This window comes from Humulus lupulus, chromosome 6, assembly GCF_963169125.1.
Source record: "Humulus lupulus chromosome 6, drHumLupu1.1, whole genome shotgun sequence".
Lineage (NCBI taxonomy): Eukaryota > Viridiplantae > Streptophyta > Magnoliopsida > Rosales > Cannabaceae > Humulus > Humulus lupulus.
In genome coordinates this window covers 69,641,294-69,663,620 of record NC_084798.1, presented here as the reverse complement: position 1 = coordinate 69,663,620, position 22,327 = coordinate 69,641,294, and the positions used below count along the sequence as shown (strand labels likewise).

The 22,327-nt window shown below is 38.2% G+C and overlaps 1 long non-coding RNA gene across 1 annotated transcript; it reads right to left on the bottom strand.

Moving 5' to 3' along the window:
* Window positions 1–13,905: 13,905 nt before the first annotated feature.
* On the bottom strand, window positions 13,906–15,190 carry LOC133784066 (uncharacterized). The gene is made up of 2 exons (XR_009871105.1): window positions 14,504–15,190; window positions 13,906–14,189 (listed from the first exon to the last, which is right to left on the bottom strand). It is a non-coding gene; the product is annotated as an uncharacterized LOC133784066 (long non-coding RNA).
* Window positions 15,191–22,327: the final 7,137 nt, after the last annotated feature.

Sequence of the window (22,327 nt, the reverse complement as noted above, 5' to 3'; positions counted from 1 at the left end):
AAAATGTTTCATTAGCTCGCTAATCGATGTTTTATGTTAAAAGTGTAGCTAAACTGGAATAAAAAGTCATTTAAAGACACTTAATGTAAAAACGTGGTCATTCATTAAAATCGTAAAGAGTTAAACATTTGGGATCCCAAAGATACTGTTTAGAAATTGCTTTACATCTCGAAATACATTTACGATCAATTTAGGCGACAAATCTATACCAGTACATTACATTTTCCCAAAATAATCTTGGCCGTGGCAGCCAGGTAGGCCGAACATGTACCCGTCGCTCCACGCTCTCCATACTCATGGTTGGTCGACCTTTCCTTTGCTTTTACCTACACCATAGACCACTTGTGAGCCGAAGCCCAGCAAGAAAACTCAACGCAAAAAAATTTACATATTCATATCTATCAACAGGATATACACAAAGCAGCCAACAGACTAAACACATAGTGGCCATGCCGTCCCAGGCGCTTTACTAGGCCTTGGGTTCGCGGTCTTCACTGAGAGGATGAATCCAACATCATAGTGGGGTCTTGCCCTAACGACCTACACTCCGCGTGCTCAATGCCATTTTCATCCCCTTGCCGTACTCGGCTTTGCACTCCGCGTGCTCAACACCGTTCCCAGCCCCTTGTCATGCTCGACTTTCTGCTGTTCTCGGCCTTCGCCGTTTATTCATAAACAACAGATATTAAACATAGACAATAGGGCTTCGCCCTGCAATTCAATCAATAGGGTCGTGCCCTGCAATAAAAGCAATAAGGCCATGCCCTGCTCTACGGGTACAACAGTTTTCTAACCTGTGTCCCAAGCTATCTGAGAATCGCAATCCTAAGCATAGTCCTCTAACACGAGCCTCGCTGATAACCTAGTCACAACATAATTACAATAGTCCTTCGTCAAATTCTAATCCAATAAATAGCCTCGAGACATAAATCTAGCCTCCAAGACCTTGGATTCTACCAAACTGGGTAGTAGAAAGCTTTCCGAGCCTTAACATTTTTGTTCTCGAGCTAAAAACCTTTAAACAACCAAAATTTTGCATTTGAGCCGCAGCCCAGCCCCCCTTAAGGGCCACGGCGCGGCCTAAGTCAGAGGAAAAATGCCTCTCTGTTAAGAGATACAGGCCGCGACACCCAAACCTTGCGTCATGGCGCTTGGTCAATTTTTCCCGAAGTCCCCTGGCCTATAAAACTCAAGCGGGTCGCGGCACCTGATGAACAGGGTCGCGACACAAGCCCGAAATCCAGAAATCCCATGCAAATTTCACGAGCTAACTTCCCTAAAAATCATTCTAAATGCACCCCTAAAACATAATTGAGTCCCATAATCATTCTAATACACTTTAAGCAGCACTAGAACCCTAGAAACTATTCCATATCCTCACCAAAACTCAAAATTAGAACTCAAGTTTGAACCTAGAAGACAACACTTAAAACATGGCAGAAATCCATTAAAACAAGAGCAAGGAGCCTTACCTCAGTGAAGATTTTCGAGCTTAATCCAGCTCTCCAGCACCCTAGGTCTATCCTCCCCGAGTTCCAAGCTTTAGTTATGAATTTCTCCTCCAAAACTCCAAAAATCAACCAAGTCCTCTAGAGGATGAGAGAGAGAGCCAAGAGAGATATTGAGAGAGTGTGTGTTTCTGTCTTTTTTTTTTCCAATTCTAGAAGTGTGTCCTTGCTTTCAGATCAATTAAACCTACACTCAGCCTCCTAAGTCCATAAAATACCCAAAATACCCTTAAGTCCATTCTAAACTCTTTAATACCACCAAGGGCAATTTCGTCATTAGCCATGCCCGCTAATTCCTCGAGTGTTCCTATAAATTCCCGTTTAATCCCAACATATCCAAATAATTAACAAACTACTACACGTTACTCGATAAATCCCGAACACACATAATATTCCCGAAATACCCCTAGGCTCCTCCCGAGCCGGGTATTTGACCCCATTGTGACTTTTTAGCTAAATTGCTCCCTAGACTGTCTCGGATTGTGCATCAGAAATATATCACCACTCACACATGGTATCAATCACAATATACACAAATATTGTATTTATGCCCTCAACGAGCTAAAATTACGAATATGCCCCTAATAGCCAAATGGGGCCCCACATGCATATTTAATTCACCTAAACATGGATTTCTAATCACATAGTCATCAAATTCACATATTAACATATTTAATTCAATTATTGCCCTCCCGGCACGCTAATCAAGGCCCTATGCCTTATTAGCAAATTTGGGATGCTACAACTATCCCCTCCTTACAGAAATTTCATCCTCGAAATTACCTGAATAACTTGGGATATCGATCCGGCATATCTGTCTCAAGTTCCCACGTCACCTTTTCTACCTTGATGTTCCTCCACATCACTTTTACTAAGGCAATGGTCTTGCTCCGCAAGTTCTTATCCTTTCGATCGAGAATCTGAACCGGCTTCTCTTCAGACAATAAACCCTGATCCAGCTCCAAATTCTCATAACTCAGCACGTGCATATAGTCTTATACATACATTCGGAGCATGGATACATGAAACACATTGTGAACCCCTGATAGAGCCGGAGACGTCGCCAATCTGTAAGCTACCTCTCCAACCCATTCCAGAATTTCAAAGGGGTCAACAAACCTAGGGCTCAGCTTGCCCCGCACACCAAACCGTTTCACTCCTCTCAAGGGATAAACTCTAAGAAATACATGGTCACCGACTTGAAACTCTACACTCCTGTGTCTCAAGTTTGAATAACTCTTCTGGCGACTCTAGGAGGTGAGCATTCGAGTTCAAATATTTTTAATCACCTCATTGGTCCTCTGAACAACCTCAGGACCCAAATATCGCCTCTCACCTGTCTCATCCCAATGGATAGGTGATCTGCACTTCCTCCCATATAAAATCTCATACGGAGCCACTCCGATAGTTGCCTGATAACTATTATTGTATGAAAACTCAATCAAAGGGAGATACTTACTCCAAGATCCCCAAAATCCAACACATAGGCTCGTAACATATCCTCCAGTATCTGAATCATCCTCTTAGACTGTCCATCTGTCTGAGGATGATAAGCGGTACTAAACCGCAACTGCGTACCCATAGCCTTCTGTAGGCTCTCCCAAAATTTAGAGGTGAAGGTGGGGTCCATGTCGGATACTATCAACCTCGGAGCTCCATGAAGTTGTAGAATTTCCTTCACATACAACTCAGCATACTGCTCCACAGTATAAGTTGTCCTAACAGGCAAAAAGTGGGCGGACTTAGTATACCTGTCTAAAATCACCCACACTGAATCATGTTATCCCACGATCTTTGATAACCTAACCACGAAGTCCATGATGATATCCTCCCACTTCTACTCTACAATCCCTAGAGGATGCAACAACCCTGCTGGCCTCTCATGTTCAGCCTTTACCTACTGACAAGTTAAACGCATAGCCACATAATCCACCATGTCTCTCTTCATCCCCGGCCACCAATACAAAGTTCTCAAATCTTGGTACATCTTCATTGTAACCGGATGTAAAGAATAGGGAGTGTTATGAGACTCATCAAAGATCTCTCACCGAATACTAGAATCTATCGGAACACAAATCCGACTTTTGAACTTTAGTAATCCCATCTCCGAAACAGAAAAGTCCTTAGCCGCTCCGGCTAAAATGTTCTCTTTGTGCTCTCTTAATTGGGGATCCTCCCCGTGTGCCTCCTTGATCCTCTCAAGGAGCATAGACTGAAGAGTGATGTTGGCTAACTGACCAACCACCAACTCTATACCTGCCTCGAACTTAACAACTGTCCTGGCCCTTCTGACTCAGTGCATCGGCCACCACAATGGCCTTCCCAAGATGATATAGAATATCACAATCATAATCCTTTACCAATTCCAACCAGCATCTCTGGTGCATATTCAGATCATTCTGAGTAAATAAGTACTTCAAACTTTTATGGTCAGTGTATATTTCGCACTTCTCGCCATATAGATAATGTCTCCAAACCTTAAGTACAAATACCACCGCTGCCAATTCTAAATCATGTGTGGAATATCTTTGCTCATACTTCTTCAGCTGTCTCGACGCATAGGCTATCATCTTTCCGGCTTGCATCTGTACACACCCAAACCTTGTCTGGAAGCATCACAATAAACCACGAACTTCTCATTGTCTGACGGCAGACTCAAAACTGGAGCGATGATCAGTCACCGCTTCAATTCCTTAAAATTGTTCTCACACCTGTCTGTCCATACATATTTAGTCTTCTTACGCATCAATTCGGTTAATGGAGTGGTTTTTCTGGAGAATCCCTCAACGAACTGCTGATAGTACCTGCCAATCCCAAAAAGCTCCTAACCTCCGGTACACTGCTCGGCCTTGGCTAATCTCTCACTGCCTCAATCTTTCTTGTGTCAATCAGAATCCCCTCCTTACTGAAAATGTGACCCAAAAATGTCACTTGTGGTAGCCAAAATTCACACTTGCTGAACTTAGCATATAACCTATGCTTCCTCAACTACTGCAATAACAAGCGCAGATGCTGCTCGTGCTCTGTCTCGGAATGAGAGCACACCAGTATGTCGTCAATGAACATAATCACAAACTTATCCAAATAGTCCTTAAAGACTCTATTCATCAAATCCATGAAGGCTGTTGGGGCATTGGTTAATCCAAAGGACATAACCAGGAATTCATAATGTTCATACCTTGTTCGGAAAGCGGTCTTTGGTATGTCCTCCTCTTTAATCCACAACTGGTGGTAACCTGACTGAAAGTCAATCTTAGAGAACTCTGTCTTCCCCTGTACCAGGTCAAACAAGTCGTCGATCCTAGGTAGACGGTACTTGTTCTTAATGGTCAACTTGTTCAGCTCCCTATAGTCAATACACATCCTTAAGAGATCCATCCTTCTTCTTGATGAACAACACTGGAGCATCCCATGGGGAAAAACTTGGTCTAATGAATCTCAAATCTAGTAACTCTTGCAATTGAATCTTATGTTCCTTACACTCTTCCAGAGCCATTCTATAAGGTGTCCTAGATACTGGCTCCGCCCCTGGCGCTAACTCTATAACAAACTCGATCTCTCAGTGTGGCGAAACTCCTAGCAAATCTGGAAACTCACATACCAGTTTGGTCTCACTCGGTCCAACCGACACAACTCTAGAGGTATCCACAATGTTTGCTAGGAATCCTATGCAACCTTTCTGCATCAAGTCTCTAGCCTTCAGTGCCGAAATCATAGGTACTCGCGGTCCACTCACTTTCCCCACGAATGCAAAGGGTACCTCCCCTTCCGGTTCAAAAGTCACCATCCTATGCATGCAGTCAATCGTCGCCCCGTACTTCGATAGCCAATCCATCCCTAGGATCATATCAAAGTCATCCATTGCTAACTCAATCAGATCAACAGACAACTCCCTACTATCTATCTTTACTGGCAATGCTCTAACCCATCTCCTAGAGACTACCAGTTCTCCAGTTGGCAACAAAGTATGAAGTCCCCTAGCATACAAATCACTAGGTCTACACAGCTGATATATCAATCTAGCAGAGACAAATGAATGAGTCGCCCCTTAATCAATCAATGCAGTAAAAGAAGAACCAGCACTAGAAATCTGACCTGTCACAACCGAGGGGCTGGCCTCAGTCTGGGTCAAGGTAAATACTCTGGCATGAGAGAGACTATCATTCTGCTTCGGCTCTTCCTTCATGGCTTGTAGGCAGTCCTTCCTCAGATGACTAATACTCCCATAAGTAAAGCAGACCCTGATCCTGTACTCTCCTTGATGTCGTCGTCTACACCGAGGACACACTGGGAAACTCCTCTAGTTGTCTCCCTCGCCCTGACGGCCACTGAAAGCACCTCGTGCCCTCCTATCTGAGCCAGGAGGAACAAAAGAGTCTGGGACCTTTTTCTTTTTCTCACTGGGGCCACTACCCCGACTAGATCTAGTGAAAGAAGGCACCATCCTCTGAACATTGCGCCTAGCAGCGCCCTCTCTCCATAACTGATCCTTGGCCCCCTCAGCTATAAGGGCCTTATCCACTACCTATGCATAAGTACTAATCCCTGGATCCAAGGTTATCTTGACATCACGGGCGATCATGACATTCAATCCCCGCACAAACCAATCCTTTCGTGCCATATCAGTCGGCACTAGATCCAACGCGAACTTCGCCAGCTGATCAAACTTCAAAGGATACTCAATAACTGTCATTCGATTGTAAGTTAGGTTGGTAAACTCATCAACCTTCGCAGCTCGAACTGCGACACTGTAGTACTTCTCATTGAAAATGGTCCTGAACTCTTCCCAAGTCATAACAATGACATTTCTTCTTTGCGACACAACATCGCACCAGATGCGGGCGTCTTCTCTCAACATGTAGCCGGCACAAGCTACTCTCTCATTCCTTTCCACCCTCATGAAATCCAAGATGGAAGAAATCATGTTCGTCCACTGATCTGCCCGCAGTGGGTCTGGTCCACCCTCGAAGGTGGGAGGGTGCTTCTTCCTGAACCTCTCATACAAAGGTTCCCATCTATTTTCCACAGTAGGCTGGGCTGGCACTGGTGTCACAGCCTGTGGAACCTGGAACCCAATGCCCTGAGGAGGGGCCTGTTGCCTCAACTGTCGAAGTCTTCTTATGTTCGGTGAAGTCTAGCTTCCATCTTAACAAATAACTATTGCCAATTTGGTGGAGCAGGTGGAGGGTCCTAACCCTGGTTGTCATCCTCAGCCCTATTGTCGTAGAGTCTGATTGATCGACAAGGCATCACAACAATATGCCTGCAATCAATGACGTCGCTCATCAAGCATGATAACAACATCCAAAACCACCTCCCAATTCTTAACCATTCACAACCAGCAAATCCACATAACACAGATTACATACAATAATTAAGGGGCCATGCCCTAGCATCATGCATATGTCAACTCATTCATCACGCTCTATTAAAATAATCAGACAAACAAGGCACTTTAACAAATAATCAAGCATATAATTCAATAATTACCAACCAATCCTGAGTTGAGCTTGTCACTGGCAGCGAGGTTACATGTTCAGTCAATCTCCAGGAACCATAAACCTTGGCTTGCTCTGATACCAAGTTGTAACGCTCTACTTCCTTAGAGTCAATACTAAGTGAGTTAAAAACGTGCCATTAGCTCGCTAATCGAGGTTTTAGGTTAAAAGTGTATCTAAACTGGAATAAAAAGTCATTTAATGTAAAAACATGGTCTTCAACTGAAATCGTAAAGAACTAAACATTTGGGATCCCAAAGATACTATTTAGAAAATGCTTTACATCTCGAAATACATTTACGGTCGACTTAGGCAACAAATCTTTACTAGTACATTACATTTTCCCAAAATAATTCAGGTTATTGTAGGCAAGTAGGTTGAACATGTACTCGTCGCTCCACGCTCTCCTTACTCATGGTTGGTCGACCTTTCCTTTGCCATTATCTACACCATAGAGCACCTGTGAGCCGAAGCCCAGCAAGAAAACTCAACACAAAACAATTTACATATGCATATCTATTAACAAGATATAACAAAGCAACCAATAGGCTAAACACATATTGGCCATGCCGTCCCAGGCACTTTACTAGGTCCTAGGTCCGCGGTCTTCATCGAGAGGATGACTCAAGAATCCTAGGGGGGTCTTGCCCTAACTACTTGCACTCCGTGTGCTCAACGCCATTCCGGCCCCTAGTAGTACTTGGCTTTGCACTCCGCTTGCTCAACACTGTTCCCGGCCCCTTGTTGTGCTCGGCTTTTTGCCGTTCTCGACCTTCGCTGTTCCTGGCCTTCGCCGTTCATTCAAAAATATGCATTACATAACATAAATCAACTAATATTTAAACATATATTAAACATAGACAATAGGGCTATGCCCTGCAATTCAATCAATAGGGTCATGCCCTGCAATACAAGCAATAGGGCCACGCCTTGCTCTACGGGTACAACAATTTTCTTACATGTGTCCCAAGCTATCTGAGCACCGCAATCTCGAGCACAGTCCTTTAACATGGGCCTCGTTGATAACCTAGTCACAACATAATTACAATATCCGTTCATCGAATTCTAATCCAATAAATAGCCTCGAGACATAAATCTAGCCTCTAGGACCATGGATTCTACCAAACTGGGTAGTAGAAACCTTCCCGAGCCTTAACGTTTGAGTTCCCAAGCTATATACCTTCAAACAGCCAAAATTTTGCATTTAGGCCGCGACCTAGCTCTCATTAAGGGCCACGACACACCCCAAGTCAGAGGAAAAATGCCTCTCTATTGAGAGATACGGGCTGCGGCACCCAAACCTTGCGCCGCGGTGCGTGGGCAATCTTCCCGAAGTCCCCTAGCTTATAAACTCAAGCAGGCTGCGGCGCCTGATGAATAGGGTTGCGGCGCGAGCTCGAAATACAGAAATGCCATGAAAATTTTACGAGCTAACTTCCCTGAAAATCCTTCTAAACGCACCCCAAAAACATAATTGAGTCCCATAATCATTCTAATACACTTTAAGCAGCACTAGAACCCTAGAAACTATTCCATATCCTCACCAAAGGTCAAAATCAGAACTCAAGTTTGAACCTAGAAGAAAACACTTAAAACATGGAAGAAATCCATTAAAACCAGAGTAAGGAGCCTTACCTCAATGAAGATTTTTGAGCTTAATCCAGCTCTCCAGCACCCTAGGCCTATCCTCCCCTAGTTCCAAGCTTTAGTTTTGAATTTTTCCTCCAAAACTCCAAAAATCAACCAAGTCCTCTAGAGGATGAGAGAGAAATCCAAGAGAGATATTGAGAGAGAGAAAGTGTTTCTATGTTTTTTTCCAATTCCAGAAGTGTGTCCTTGCTTTTAGATCAATTAAGCCTACCTTCAGCCTCCTAAGTCCCTAAAATACCCAAAATACCCTTGAGTCCATTCTAAACTCTCTAATACCACCAAGGGAAATTTCTTCGTTACCCATGCCTGCTAATTGCTCGAGTGTTCCTATAAATCCCCGTTTAATCCCGACATATCCAAATAATTACCAAACTACTACCCATTACTCGATAAATCCCGAACACACATAATATTCCTGAAATACCCCTAGGCTCCTCCCAAGCCGAGTATTTGATCCCGTTGTGACTTTTTAGCTAAACTGCTCTCTGGGACCATCTTGGATCGTGCAACAGAAATATATCACCACTCACACATGGTATCAATCACAATATACACAATAATATTACATTTATGCACTCAACAGGCTAAAATTACGAATATGCCCCTAATTTCCAAATGGGGCCCACATGCATATTTAATTCACCTAAATGTGCATTTCTAATCACATAAATAAAACAATTATAGGGAAAATAAAAGGAAAGGAAACCTATGAAGTCTAATACCCCCCCCCCCCCCCCCCCCGCGCCTCAAGATGGACTGTTTATATCATGTACAATCATCTTGTTAATGTGAGAGTGAAGAGTGGTGGAGGGAAAAGCTTTGGTGAAAGTATCTGCAAACTTTAGTTGGCTATTGACTAGTATGAGGCGAATTTCTGAGGTTTTGATTTTGTTTAGAATAAAATGGCAATCTAGCTCAATATGCTTTGTTCTCTCATGTAAAGTAGGATTGTTTGCAATGTGAATGGCATAGTTATTATCACAATAGATGAAGGCCAGTGTTGGTGAGGGAACATGAAGATCTCAAAGAAGATATTGCAGCCAAGTGATTTCGCTGGCTGTGGCAACAAGAGCACGGTACTCTGCTTCGGCAGAACTCTTGGAAATGGTAGGTTGGTTTTTGTTTTCCAGGAGATGAGGCAATCTCCTAAGAACACACAAAAAGTTGTAGTGGAGTGTCGAGTAATAAGGCAGGACGCCCAATCCAAGTCTGAAAAAGCCCTTAGATTAATTGTAGAGGATGCTGAATATAAGAGACCTTGACCTGGGCGACCTTTTAAGTAGCTTAGAAGATGATGCACAACTTGAAAATGAGTAGTCCTTGGGGAAGACATGAACTGGCTGAGGCAATGGGCGGAATAAGTGATGTCGGGTCGGGATAGAGTCAAGTAGAGAAGTTTGCCAATGAGTTTTCTATACTGAGAGGGATCATTGAGCGGTTCACCTTGATGGTCATCTAACTTTAGTTGAGGGTCCATTGGAGTCTTGGTGGGTTTGGATCCTATGTAGCCAGTATCTTCCAAAAGTTGTAAAGTATACTGTCTTTGAGAAACAAAAAGTCCTGCCTTGGCTTGAGCAATTTCAAAGCCAAGAAAGTACTTTAGTGTACCAAGAGCCTTGAGTTTGAATTATTGGTTAAGACTATGTTGTAGCTTGTGTAAGTCAGGTAAGTCTGGGCCAGTGATGACTATGTCATTCGCATAGACTAGCAAGGCCATGAACGTAGAAGTTAAACCCCTTGTGAAGAGTGTGTAGTTAGCTTGTGATTGCTGGAAACCTTCATTGATGAGAGCTTTAGAGAGATTTTTATACCATTGTCTTGAAGATTGGCGAAGCCCATAGATTGATTTATGCAACTTTCAAACCATAGGTGTATCTGCACAAGTAGAATGAGACACTTTAAGACCTTTGGATAAAGACATATATACCTCTTCATTAAGATCACAATTTAAAAAAGCATTATTAATGTCGAGGTGAAGAGTATGCCACTGTCAGATTGTAGAAACAACAAGGAGAAGTTTTAATGTAACCATCTTGACAACAGGGGAGAAGGTATTAAAGAAATCTAATCCTTCTTGCTGGGAAAATCCTTGCGCTACCAATCGAGCTTTAAACCTTTCACTTGAACCATCACTGTTGTACTTGATCTTATAAATCCAACGACAGCCTATAGGTTTCCTATGAGGTGGCAGTGGTACTATAGGCCATGTATTGTTGTCTTGGAGAGTTGTTAATTCTGAATTCATGGCTTGAACCCATGAGTTATGTTGAGCAGCTTGTTTGTAGGTTTGTGGCTCATGATTGGTAGCAACTGCACCAATAAAAGCTTTGTAAGAATAAAAAATATTAGAGCAAGAAATAAATTTATGCATTTTTGTGAGGCATTGAAGAAAGGTCCTGAATGACCGAGTGACATTTAAAGTCTTTCAAGTATGATGGTGGCTTAGAAACTGTTAGGAGTATCTCCTAAAAGCATGTAAAAGACATTTATTATTTCAATGAATAAATAAATACAATGGTCTATTATTGTTATATTTAGATTATTAAATTATTGTTTGAATAATTTTTGTAAATAACTGAAAAATTCCATATTCATTATTGAGGATGTGATCTTGTATTAGTACGAGAGAATTAAGATCACATGAATGAATAAAAATAGTCAACAACAAATTGAAGTTATTGAATTCTTTAATTGGGGTTGTAAGTATGATTTACTGAGTATCATGTTGATACAAATAATCTAGATTTGGATTATTGATGTGGTAAGACATCTCGGTAAATGTGCTTTATATAATATGATTATATATGACAGGGACCAATATGAATAAAAGTCTTTATCCAAAAACCATTTAATAATAAAGATTTGTAATTCATATCATAACTGATGATCATTTATAGATCAACCTAAATCCCGAGTGTTCATGAACTCCTATTTATGTTTATTAAATCTTTTGATTCATTCGTTAAGGTTTTTTCATAGAATGAGGCTAATGACTTTTGTTTTGGAGATTTAATATCATGGATGGCTGGGAACATGTATCAACAATACAGAATCTAATATTTCCTAACGGATCGTATATTGGTTCCCTTAAGGGTTAATTTTGGAACTGAATGATTTTGAGCTCAAATCTATAATTAGATTATAGATTAATTATTCACTAGTGAATTAATGGTACTTAATGAATAAGAAGTAAATTAGAAAGGTAAAATGGTAATTCTTCCATTCTAATTTATGAACTAATTAATTAGAGGGTTGAACCATTGTAAGATGGTTATATCAATGGATAGCTTAAAATAAGATTTCTGTAAAAGTATATCTATAACATAAAGAGTTCAATTCTGAATTTATAGTGGAGAAATATCAGAATTAATAAATTAACTATAATGATTAAAGAGTTTAATTATTTAGTTTTAATTTATTGGAGCTTAATGTTATAGGTCCATGGTCCCCTAAATGGCTCAAACAAATACTGACAAAGATAAATACAAAAATTGGCAAAAGGACTTATTTGATAAGTAAAATATTTTTCTACGCACTAAACATAATTATTGTATAATTATATGTAATTAATTAATTATTTTATTTAACAAAAATATAATTAATTTTGAATTAATTTATTTTTGGGATTTTTTGGTATTTAAATAATGATGAAAATTGGGAAAAATCACATGCCCTCCTTGGCATGAGGTGGGCGTGTAGCACAGTCACTGTGCTACACGCACAAGAAGGTTCTAGAAGGATCTTGGTTCAACAATTTTAGTTATTTAAATATTAAATGAGATATTTTAATATGATTAAAATATTATTATTTAAACAAAAATCTGATAACTCATTAGTTATTTTTAAATTGTTTAAAATAACTAATATTATTTATTTTTAATATATTGGATATATTAAATATAGGAGATTAGTTTTTCAGAGCGATACTTTTCAGTGATTGAAAATATATCGTGAAATCTCTTTGAGATAAAGAGAACAATGCTACAAGCATAGGTCACTATTCTTCACAAATTTAGGTCCAAACTTTATCAGATCTCATGTGTTGAGAACATTTGATAAATAGATCTTGCCTATTGTTTTGTATAACAAGCCCACACTCGTTCTTTGTGTGTTAAGAACATTTTGGAAGATTTTGGTCTGAGATCTCAAGGATTTTTGCTGTACAAAAAGATAGCATCAAGGAAGGACTTGAGGTAATTTTCAATTCATTTCTTTGATTCAATATATATATGTATGTGAAGAAGTAGATCTAGAAATCTTGTGGGGTTAAATTAACAATTTTGATTGTTGTTCCGCTGCGTATAATCTCTGATTCGATCTATTAAAACCAACAAAAAATCTGTTGGATCTTCTTAGATCTTGTTGAGATTGAATGGGTTGTGCTAAAGTCAGATCTGCAGTATCAGTTTCAGGATTTGAAGCAGTAGAAATAGAAGAAGGCATGTCTAAAAGATCAGATGTATATGGAGGCGACAAAGTGACATCCGGAAGAGGACTAGCTGTAGAGGAAACATTATAATCTGCAACAGGGGTGTTACAAATGATAGTGGAAGGTAAAACAATGGTAGAAAATGGATCGAGATTGTTTTTACATGGATATAGTTTCTGAAAATTGGAAAATTTTCTCATGAAAAATAATATTTGTGGAAACAAAAAATTGTATCCTATTTATATCATAAAGTCGATAACCTTTAATCCCTTGGGGATAACCCATGAAAACACAAGAACGAGCTCTAGGCTCAAATTTAGTTCTATGGGCAGTTAAAGTTGAAGCAAATACTAAACACCCAAAAGTTATGAAATGATCATAAGTTGGAGGATGACCATATAAAATTTCATATGGTATCTTATTTTTCAGATTTGGGATAGGGATATGATTGATAATATAGGTAGCAGTTAATATACAATCAGTCCAAATGTAATAGGTAGATTGGCCTGAAAATTAAAGCTCTAGCAACATTCAATAAGTGTTGAAAACTTAATTTAATTCTGTTGTGTTTTAGGTCTGATAATGCTCCACAATTAGTGTTTAAAGATTTATTCTCTCTAATGGGATTTTTGCATCAATTTACTTGTGTTGAAACACCTGAACAAAATGTCATTGCTGAGGAATGATAGCAGAAGCATCTGATTTGTGTTTGAGCAAATAAAACCAAGTAAACCTAGAGCAGTCATCAACCAAAGTAAGAAAATATTTGTGTTGAGAATGAGAAGTAATATGATAAGGACCCCAAATATCACAGTGGACAAGATCAAAAAATTTAGAAGAAAAATTATTATTATTGGAAAAAGGTAACTTCCTTTCTTTAGCCATAGGACATATATAACATGGTAAATGTTTATGTAAAGAGGAAATGTTACAAGGTAATCAGATTTAATCAAATCTAAGCGTTTATTGGAGAGATGTCCAAGCCACGAGTGACAATTTTTTCGCAGACACAGAGAAAACAGGGGATGTAGATGATGTGGAATCTAGAATATATAGACCATTAAGGGATCTATCTCTTCCAATCATCCTCTGATTGTTGGTGTCCTGCATACGGAAGGAATCAGTGGAGAAAGTAACAGAAATAGTACCTAAAGAGATAAGTTAGCTAACATAAATGATGTTATATTTGAAAGAAGGTACATACAATACATCCTTGAGGAGTAAAGTGTTTGTGACAGCAATAAAACCACATTGTTTTACCAATAATGTGTCATTAATGGGTAGAATTAGTTTAGTTGCAGGGATAGGACAGAGGAACTGAAACAACTTTATATTTGAACAAATATGACGTGTAGCACCCGAGTCTTTAATCCAAGAATCAACTAAAGGAGTAATAGAATTGTGTGAAAAAATTATACCTGTCGATGAACTAGGATCCATAGAGGGCATACTAGTTTGTTGAGTGGCCAAAAGGTTCAAGAGTTATTGATATTGTGCAGAAGTCAACTGAGGAAGAAGAGTGGAATTGTCACTAAAAACCGAGTGAGACTAATCTGTAGTTTGAAATTGATTGGCAGCAGCATCCTTTGATTGTTTTGGCTTGTTGTATCCAGGAGGACAGCCATGGATCTTGTAGCATTTTTCAATTGTATGTCCATGGACATTAAAATGGGTACAAAAGGGTCGATTCTTTCGTGGAGGGTAAGCCCGAGAGGTGTTGGAATCACTTCTTTGAGAATTGGTTTTGTCCCCTTGCAGTGCAAATGCCATTGATGGAGTAGAATCTATTGGATCATTTGTAACAGTCTTTTTTTTATTTTCTTCCTAAGTAACCAAGTGAAAAACCCTGCTGAGTTCAGGAAGGGATCCACGAGTAAAGTATTCCTCGAACTTAAGAGTATGAATCTTGAAGTCCCATGAGAAAGGACATGATATACTCCTTGTGATAATGTTCTCGAAGTTTCTTGACACCCCCGCATGTACAATTGTTACAAGTGCAATTGGGTCTGTAATTTGAGAGCTCCTCCCAAATGGTTCTCAGCAATTTATAATACATGCTCACAGTTTGATGGTCTTATTTGATATTCATCAGCTCCTTTCTCAGATTAAATATGTGTGGTGTGTTTCTTCGATGAAATCGAACCCTAAGATCAGACCATATAGCAGCAGTTGATTCATCATATAAGATGCTAGCAGAAATCTCCTTACAAACAGAATTTAAAATCCAAGAAATGACAATATTATTATTTCTAAGCCAAGAATTATACAAAGATGCATCAAAAGTAGGATGTTTAGGAATTGAACCGTCTAGAAAACCCTGTTTATTCTTGACAGAAATTGATAAATTCATTGCTCTACTCCAGGATGAATAGTTATCTTGTCTTGTTAAAGGTTGTGAGACCAAGATGTTTCCTGGGTTGTCGGCATGGTGGATGTAGAATGGATTAGATGGGTCTTTAAGAGGGTTTCTCGGCCGAGTATTTGGAGGTCTCGAACCAGGGGGTATCGTAGGAGGCTGATGTTCATCAACAGCTGAAGAAGTGTTCTTAGTAGATGGGGATGTGCCATCGGAAGACATGAGTGAAATCTTGGAATTTGAATTGACACAGATTCAAGAATTCAGGGAAGAATTAAATTGGAAGAAAGAAACGAAAAACAGATCGGAAGAGAAAGAAACAAAATTGGAATGAAAGATGTAGAAGAACTAAAAGTATCGAGTTTGGAGAGGAGTGCTACTTCGCCGGAGATAGAGACACGGCTGGGTAGGTAAGGGATTGAAGATTAGAGGGAGAGTTTAGCTCGCCCACTCACATACCATAATGCGGAAAGAAATGAGAAGAGATATGTTTCTATGATTGAAAAAAAATTCAATGTTACAAAATAGAGACTCCTCACTATATATATAGAGCAAGGCTAGGAATGATTAAGAAGAAAAATCTAACTACCTAACTAATATACCAGATCGATGAAGACCGATGTCAATAGAATAAAAGAGAATAAATAAAACAATTACATGGAAAATAAAAGGAAAGGAAACCTATAAAGTATAATACAAATCAATGTAAATTAAAAATAATTATTTCATCAAATAACTTCATTTTCATCCAGTCACATTCCTCTCCAACCAACATTATTGTAAGGTGGGAATAAAGTGATAACTTTACTAAACCGATGTGCATAATCACAATCCAAAATTCAAGTTTAAGCTTATTTTAAAATCAATCAAATAACATATTCATTAGTCATTGGAACTTAAACTATGTGAAGCAATCACATTGAATTAGAGTTTTTTTTAATGCATGATTACAAGATTTGTGCACGTAACTATAAAGCGTCACTACAACCTACGTAAAAAAAGTGTGGAGAGCCTATTTTTCTTCCTTTTGTGATTTTTATTGTCAGTGCATTATAAATGCTTGTAAAAGATTACTACAAAGAAAGAAAAAAAATACTTCTGGTACAAGAAGAGTCTAGAGTTATAATCAATGAGATATCTAATAGAAAGAAACGAGGTCATTTTATTGATGTAAATCTAATTAAAAAAGTTACAATAATAACCCTTGGAAAGAGTGTTAACTAACCTAAAGATCAAATTGACTAACTAATAGAATTAGTTAGATAACTAATCTATTTTTAATACTCTCCCTGAAGATAAGGTGCACATATTAGTTACACTCATCTTGGATAAAAAATTATTGAATTGCGAAGGAAATAAAGACTTGGTGAAGATGTTAACCAAATTATTTTTGGAAGAAACATGTATAAGCTTCAACTGATAACTTTGAACTCATTATCTAACAATATGGGAGTCTATGTCTACATGTTTGGTGCACTCATGAAAGACTGTGTTATCTGAAATATGAATTGCAGCATTGTTATCAAAGTATAAAAAGGTGTTGTCCGTGTTTTCATAGAGTGACAAATGGCATGCATTAGGAGTAATCTAGTGTACACGGAAGATGATTAAGCTTATGAGAACTTACCTAGAATCCCCCGGAAGGGAGGTTTTGCTCATTATTGACCGTTCACCACCTCTGGAGAAGTATGTCCTCGTGGAAGGTTACTTCTTGAGGACTACTTACAGTATCTCTCCAGTTCACATCTCCTCAACATGTCCTCCGGGCCAGTGAGATCCTTCCTCCGAGCCTGGAGCAGGATGTCCAAACATCATGCACAACGACATTGGACCACAGACAACCTTTTCATGGTCATTGTAGCACAATGTGTGTTTCCAACTTTGTACAAGTTACAAGTAGGATGTCTCACGACGCTGCCTGACATTGGAAAGCATCCAGCTGCCCCCTGACATTGCCATGGACATGTTACCCTAAAAATGTTGTGGGTTGTAACCTTGTAAATGGGGGCATTGTGATACGCCTGGGCCCACCATCACCTTAACTAAGGGAATGTATCATTTATTATTTATTTAATACCCCATTAAGGGAGAATGTTTGTAATAAATCCCCATTAAGAAGTTAATTGCCCTCAGCCATCTATAAATTAGGCTAGGGAACACATTGTAAAGGATCCATAGTTTTTTTTATATTCAGAGCATTACTAAAACGCAACGTGAACTCTATAGAAGCTTGAACTCCCAATCTTCTCAAATTCTAATACAATTGACTTGTGGACTAGTGTTTATTAATAACTTGAACCATGTAAATCTTCGTGTCTCCTTCTACATTTCTTTAAGCTTTTATTTAATTTGTTGTTATCGAAAAATCTAGTCAATATTTTGGTGCTTTCATTGATAGCTTAACGAAAGCTTCGAGAAACAACCATGGTGATTACCAGACACAGCATTACTAAAGAAATCTCTCCTCCCACCATCGCTGAGGGAGTAGAACCAAGCCGAACACCTCCACCAGCTAATCCAGAGGTGCCCCACAACGTGGCTACGAAGAGAACGATGGATATGACAACGAGGACAGAGATGACTACTACAAAAGTGAGTACTCTTGGTAACACCTCCATATTGAGAATATCTGTCAATTAATCACAATATTGACTTTAATCATAATTAATTATAATTATGCTTTTTGGTAACTCTAATTAATTTAATAAAATATTCTAACATCCTCCTACTTAGTCTGCATTTAGAATAAAGTACCACTTAAGCCCAATGATTATCCTTGTTAGGCAACAAACACTTGAATCATAGCGATAGGTCCTCTTTTTATGACTTCCATGTATTACAATGTATTTATTACTTAATGTGGTGATGTAACTTAATGTGGCGATGTAACTTAATAAATAAACCCTATGTTTATTCAGGTCCAATGAAGATAAATTTTTACAAATGAAATTTAGGTGCACATGAATATGAGAAAATATCTAAATAAGAGTTTCATTAATAACTTTTAATGAAAAGTTACACAGGGGAAACATAATATATCCTTGAATTTATGTAGTGGTTGTAACATCCCATGTTTTGAACACTGTTAATAGCCAGTTGGAGGCGGTGAAGAATTATGTGATATATTATTTTGATAAATGATATTATATGAATTTGCGATGGTTAGTGAATATTATAGCTGCACTAATCATCTGGTAATGGATCTAGCTTTATGCAAAGAAAGATTGGTCTCAGACCAAGGAATAAACCCTAATGAGAGAAAAATCTCATATTAAATTAAATAGGAAATACTATGGCATAAAAATATTAATTTTGTGTGGCAACTAGGACTTTATAGTCGAGCCAATAAGTTTAAGAAAAATTGATTGAGGTTTGAATTTCAATCAACCAGTCTTAAGAATGAGAATTTCTTGCTTAGGCCTCTAAGGGCATTTTGGTCAATTTGATAAAATTACCAAAAATTATGTGATATGTGACAAATTTATTTTTGGGTCACATTTAATTTAATTAATCAAGCTTGGAGATATTTAAAAACTATAGGTTAAAAGTTAAGGGAAATTTAAAGCACAAAATTCCCATGGGGCCCTTGGATCCCATAAATGTGAGGTAAAATAAGCAAGGACATAAAAGTAATTTCGCAGCAAGGCTAGGTCCTAGGGCTCTCAAGAGCTAGGACACATACCCCAAAGAGATTAGGAAGAGTCTTATCCATTCACAAGCTAAGGGTGTAATCATTATTTTTTTTTCTCAAAACAATTTTCCCTACCATTTTTCCCCCAAAACCGAGGCACCCTCTTCCCCTTCCCCTTTCATTTATTTCTAACTCTGAAAAACAAAAATCAAAGGCTCCCTCACTCCCTCTTATTTCGTTCGTCTCTCTTTCTCTCTCAAGGATAGACTCCATTGAAGTTAGTGTTAAACCCTAAGCAAACCGAGTTCAAGGTAAATGAAATCCTCTCTTGTGATTCATTCTTCTCCTTCTTATTCAAACATGAAACCATAGGGTTCCTTGTGCATGCATGTGATATAAAAGCCATGCATGGACTTGTTCTTGTGTTCTAGGGTTCAAGAGAAGCCTTACTAGTCGGATCTCCAGGTTGAGCACCTTAGTGATCAAATAAATCAAGGTAAGAGGTTTTTGTGAGCTTTCATGTTCTTGTCCCTCATCTAAGTTTCTTTCTACCCTAATCCTTTTCTTAAAATCTGCATGTGGGACTTGGGGCTCGGTTTTCATAGTTTAGAGCACTAAAGGAAGGTCTTGAAGGGCTAAGGAACAAATCTCCAAGCTAGGGCTTAGAAAGGTAGAATCTATGGTTGAGTTCTTTATGTTTTGTGGTGATTCTAATAGATCTGGTTGTATAGGATGTTTCAATAGTTTTTGATCTTATTTTATGCTTAAGGTTGATATTTTTTTGTGGTATTATTATTTGCATGCATGCATGTAGCTAGGGTTATGCTAGAAATGCTTATTGATGTTAGGTTGTGTAAAAATGCATGCTGCCAAAATTTCGTGGTCTCACTTCCTACGGATCAGATCACACTCTACTGCCTCTCTCTATGAAAAATATTTGTGTAGTTTCATAGTTCTTTGTGATTACTTGATTATAGGCTTTTCAAAATCGTAAAAATATATTTTTAAACCCAACTTATGAACGTTTTGGCATTTTGATGTAAATCTGGAAAATTGCTGGGCAGCATGCACTGCCCAGATTGTTTTGACTTTTGAACGAGTTTTACTAATCAAAACGTTACAAAATTTTGTAGGGTATTATTTTAAATATGTATAAGGGTCACTGTGAAATTTTAGTGAAAAATGTAGTAATGTGTAAGAGATGTGATTTTTAAAAGTCTGGCCTAGAATCTGGAAACAAAACTTCTGAACAGCAAGCATTGCCCAGATTGCTTTAAGAATTTTTATGAGTTTTGTTATTCCAAAAATTATGAAATTTTTAAGGAATCTAATATAGACATCTATAAAGATTCCTGTAAAATTTTAGAAATATCTGGGCTACGGTGTAAGAGAAGTGAATTTGGAGAGTTACCTTAAAATCTGGGAATAACTTCTGGGCAACAGGCAATGCCCAGATTGCATTACAAATTTGAATAAGTTTTGTCATCCCAAAAATTATGAAATTTTTAGGAGAATTATTTAAGATGTGTATAAGGACTTCTGTAAATTTTTAGAGAAAAATGTTTCACAGTTTAAGAGAAATAATTTTTCTAAGTTTTCCCTAAAAACTGAAAGGTAGTTTCGAACCTTAACGAAAAATGATTTTTGGGAGGTTAGTTCTCTTAACCTAAAACAAGTTTTGATGCAAGGCTTTCACCTAGTTCCCGTCCTTATGACACAGAACAGGTGAACGATAGTTTAAGGGTTATTTCCCAAAACTCAACTTAGGGCAAAAGTTTAAAAAAGAGATTTTACCCCTTAGAGTAAATAGTGGAAGTAAAGTTTTGAAAATGAGAAGAAATAATCATTTGTAAAGATAACTAAGGATCTGGAAAATTAACCAATCATAAATCAGCTTGAGTTAATTTAAAATTTGATTTTTTTTTACCATTTCTAAGTTAAGGGTCCAATTTCCCTTCTTTTAAAAAATAATGTAAAAAGAGATCCTAAGTTATGGATAAAAGTGGTAAGAATGGGAGTTGGGATTTTTTAGAATCTTTAAGAGAACGAGATAACATTGCCATATATTATTTGTAAAAGAGTCAAAAAGCGGTATTTCGGTAAATGATAGAAAACGGTAAACTTTTGTGAGAGGACGACAAGTTGGTATTTTTCTAAGATTGGAGTTGAGTAGAACTCCTTTTTCTAAAAACCAAAATATGAGTTATCTGATAAGAGAGTTCTCTAGTTAATGAATATTAAGATGCACAGTACGAAGAGTGTGTTGCGGTGAGGCCAATTTTCTTATATTACTGTAAAGATTGAAATGAAATCTGGCCTTATACACTGTAAGGTGTATAAGAGGCTATAGTATAGAGTCTCTAAGAGAACGTTATTGCATGTAGCTATCATAGAATATTAGCTATAAGAGTATGCCAAAGTTTAATCCAAGTACATTGTATTAATTACAGTAATCGTGAAAAGGAAAACGAATAGCGGTGTTAAAGATCCAACTAAGAGCTAAGGACTCCAAGTAAGTTAGCCTTCTCTTTCTTGGCTACAACATGAATATACTAGTGTGTGCTTGTAGTAGTAGATTACACTAGTTTTGTTTGGGTCATTAAGACCAAGGTATGCTTAATACCTACTCTTGCAATGCTTTTGCATTCTGCGGCTAAATGGTAATATGGCCAGGGTTGTAGCCAGGACATGGTAAAAATATAGTCTGGGTTGGAGCCAGGCAATGGTAATATAGTCTGAATTGGAGCCAGGACATAAATGCTGGAACCGGGTTTAGGCCCGGATCCCTTGCTGTTAATTTATTGATGAGTTGTGATATGTGTTGTATATCTTGAATGTTCATGGATTTTCTGCGTGTAGGTTACCACGTTATGTGTAACGTTGTTTGTTAGGTACACTCCAAGTATTTGATTATGATTTGGCTATTGTTTGAGAATTGTATGATAGGGTTTGGATTTATCCAATACCCTAATGATCGATAGTGATAACTACCTTAGGACAACTCGTTACTGGGTTTAGTATATTTATGTGCAAGGTTATTCTTACTAAGTGTTTTCGCTTACCTAGTTGTTTCATGTTGTAAGTAAGTGCAAAAGCAAAGTGGAGCAGTGAGCGTCGGAGTCTGCATGTGGATATGTACCTGTGGCCTGACCTGGGGAGGTTTTTGATGGAACCCATTTTGAAAAGAAAAAAAAACACTGGGAGCTTGTTCTTTCTTTTATGACTTTTTTTTTGTTATAACTCTATGAAAGAGTA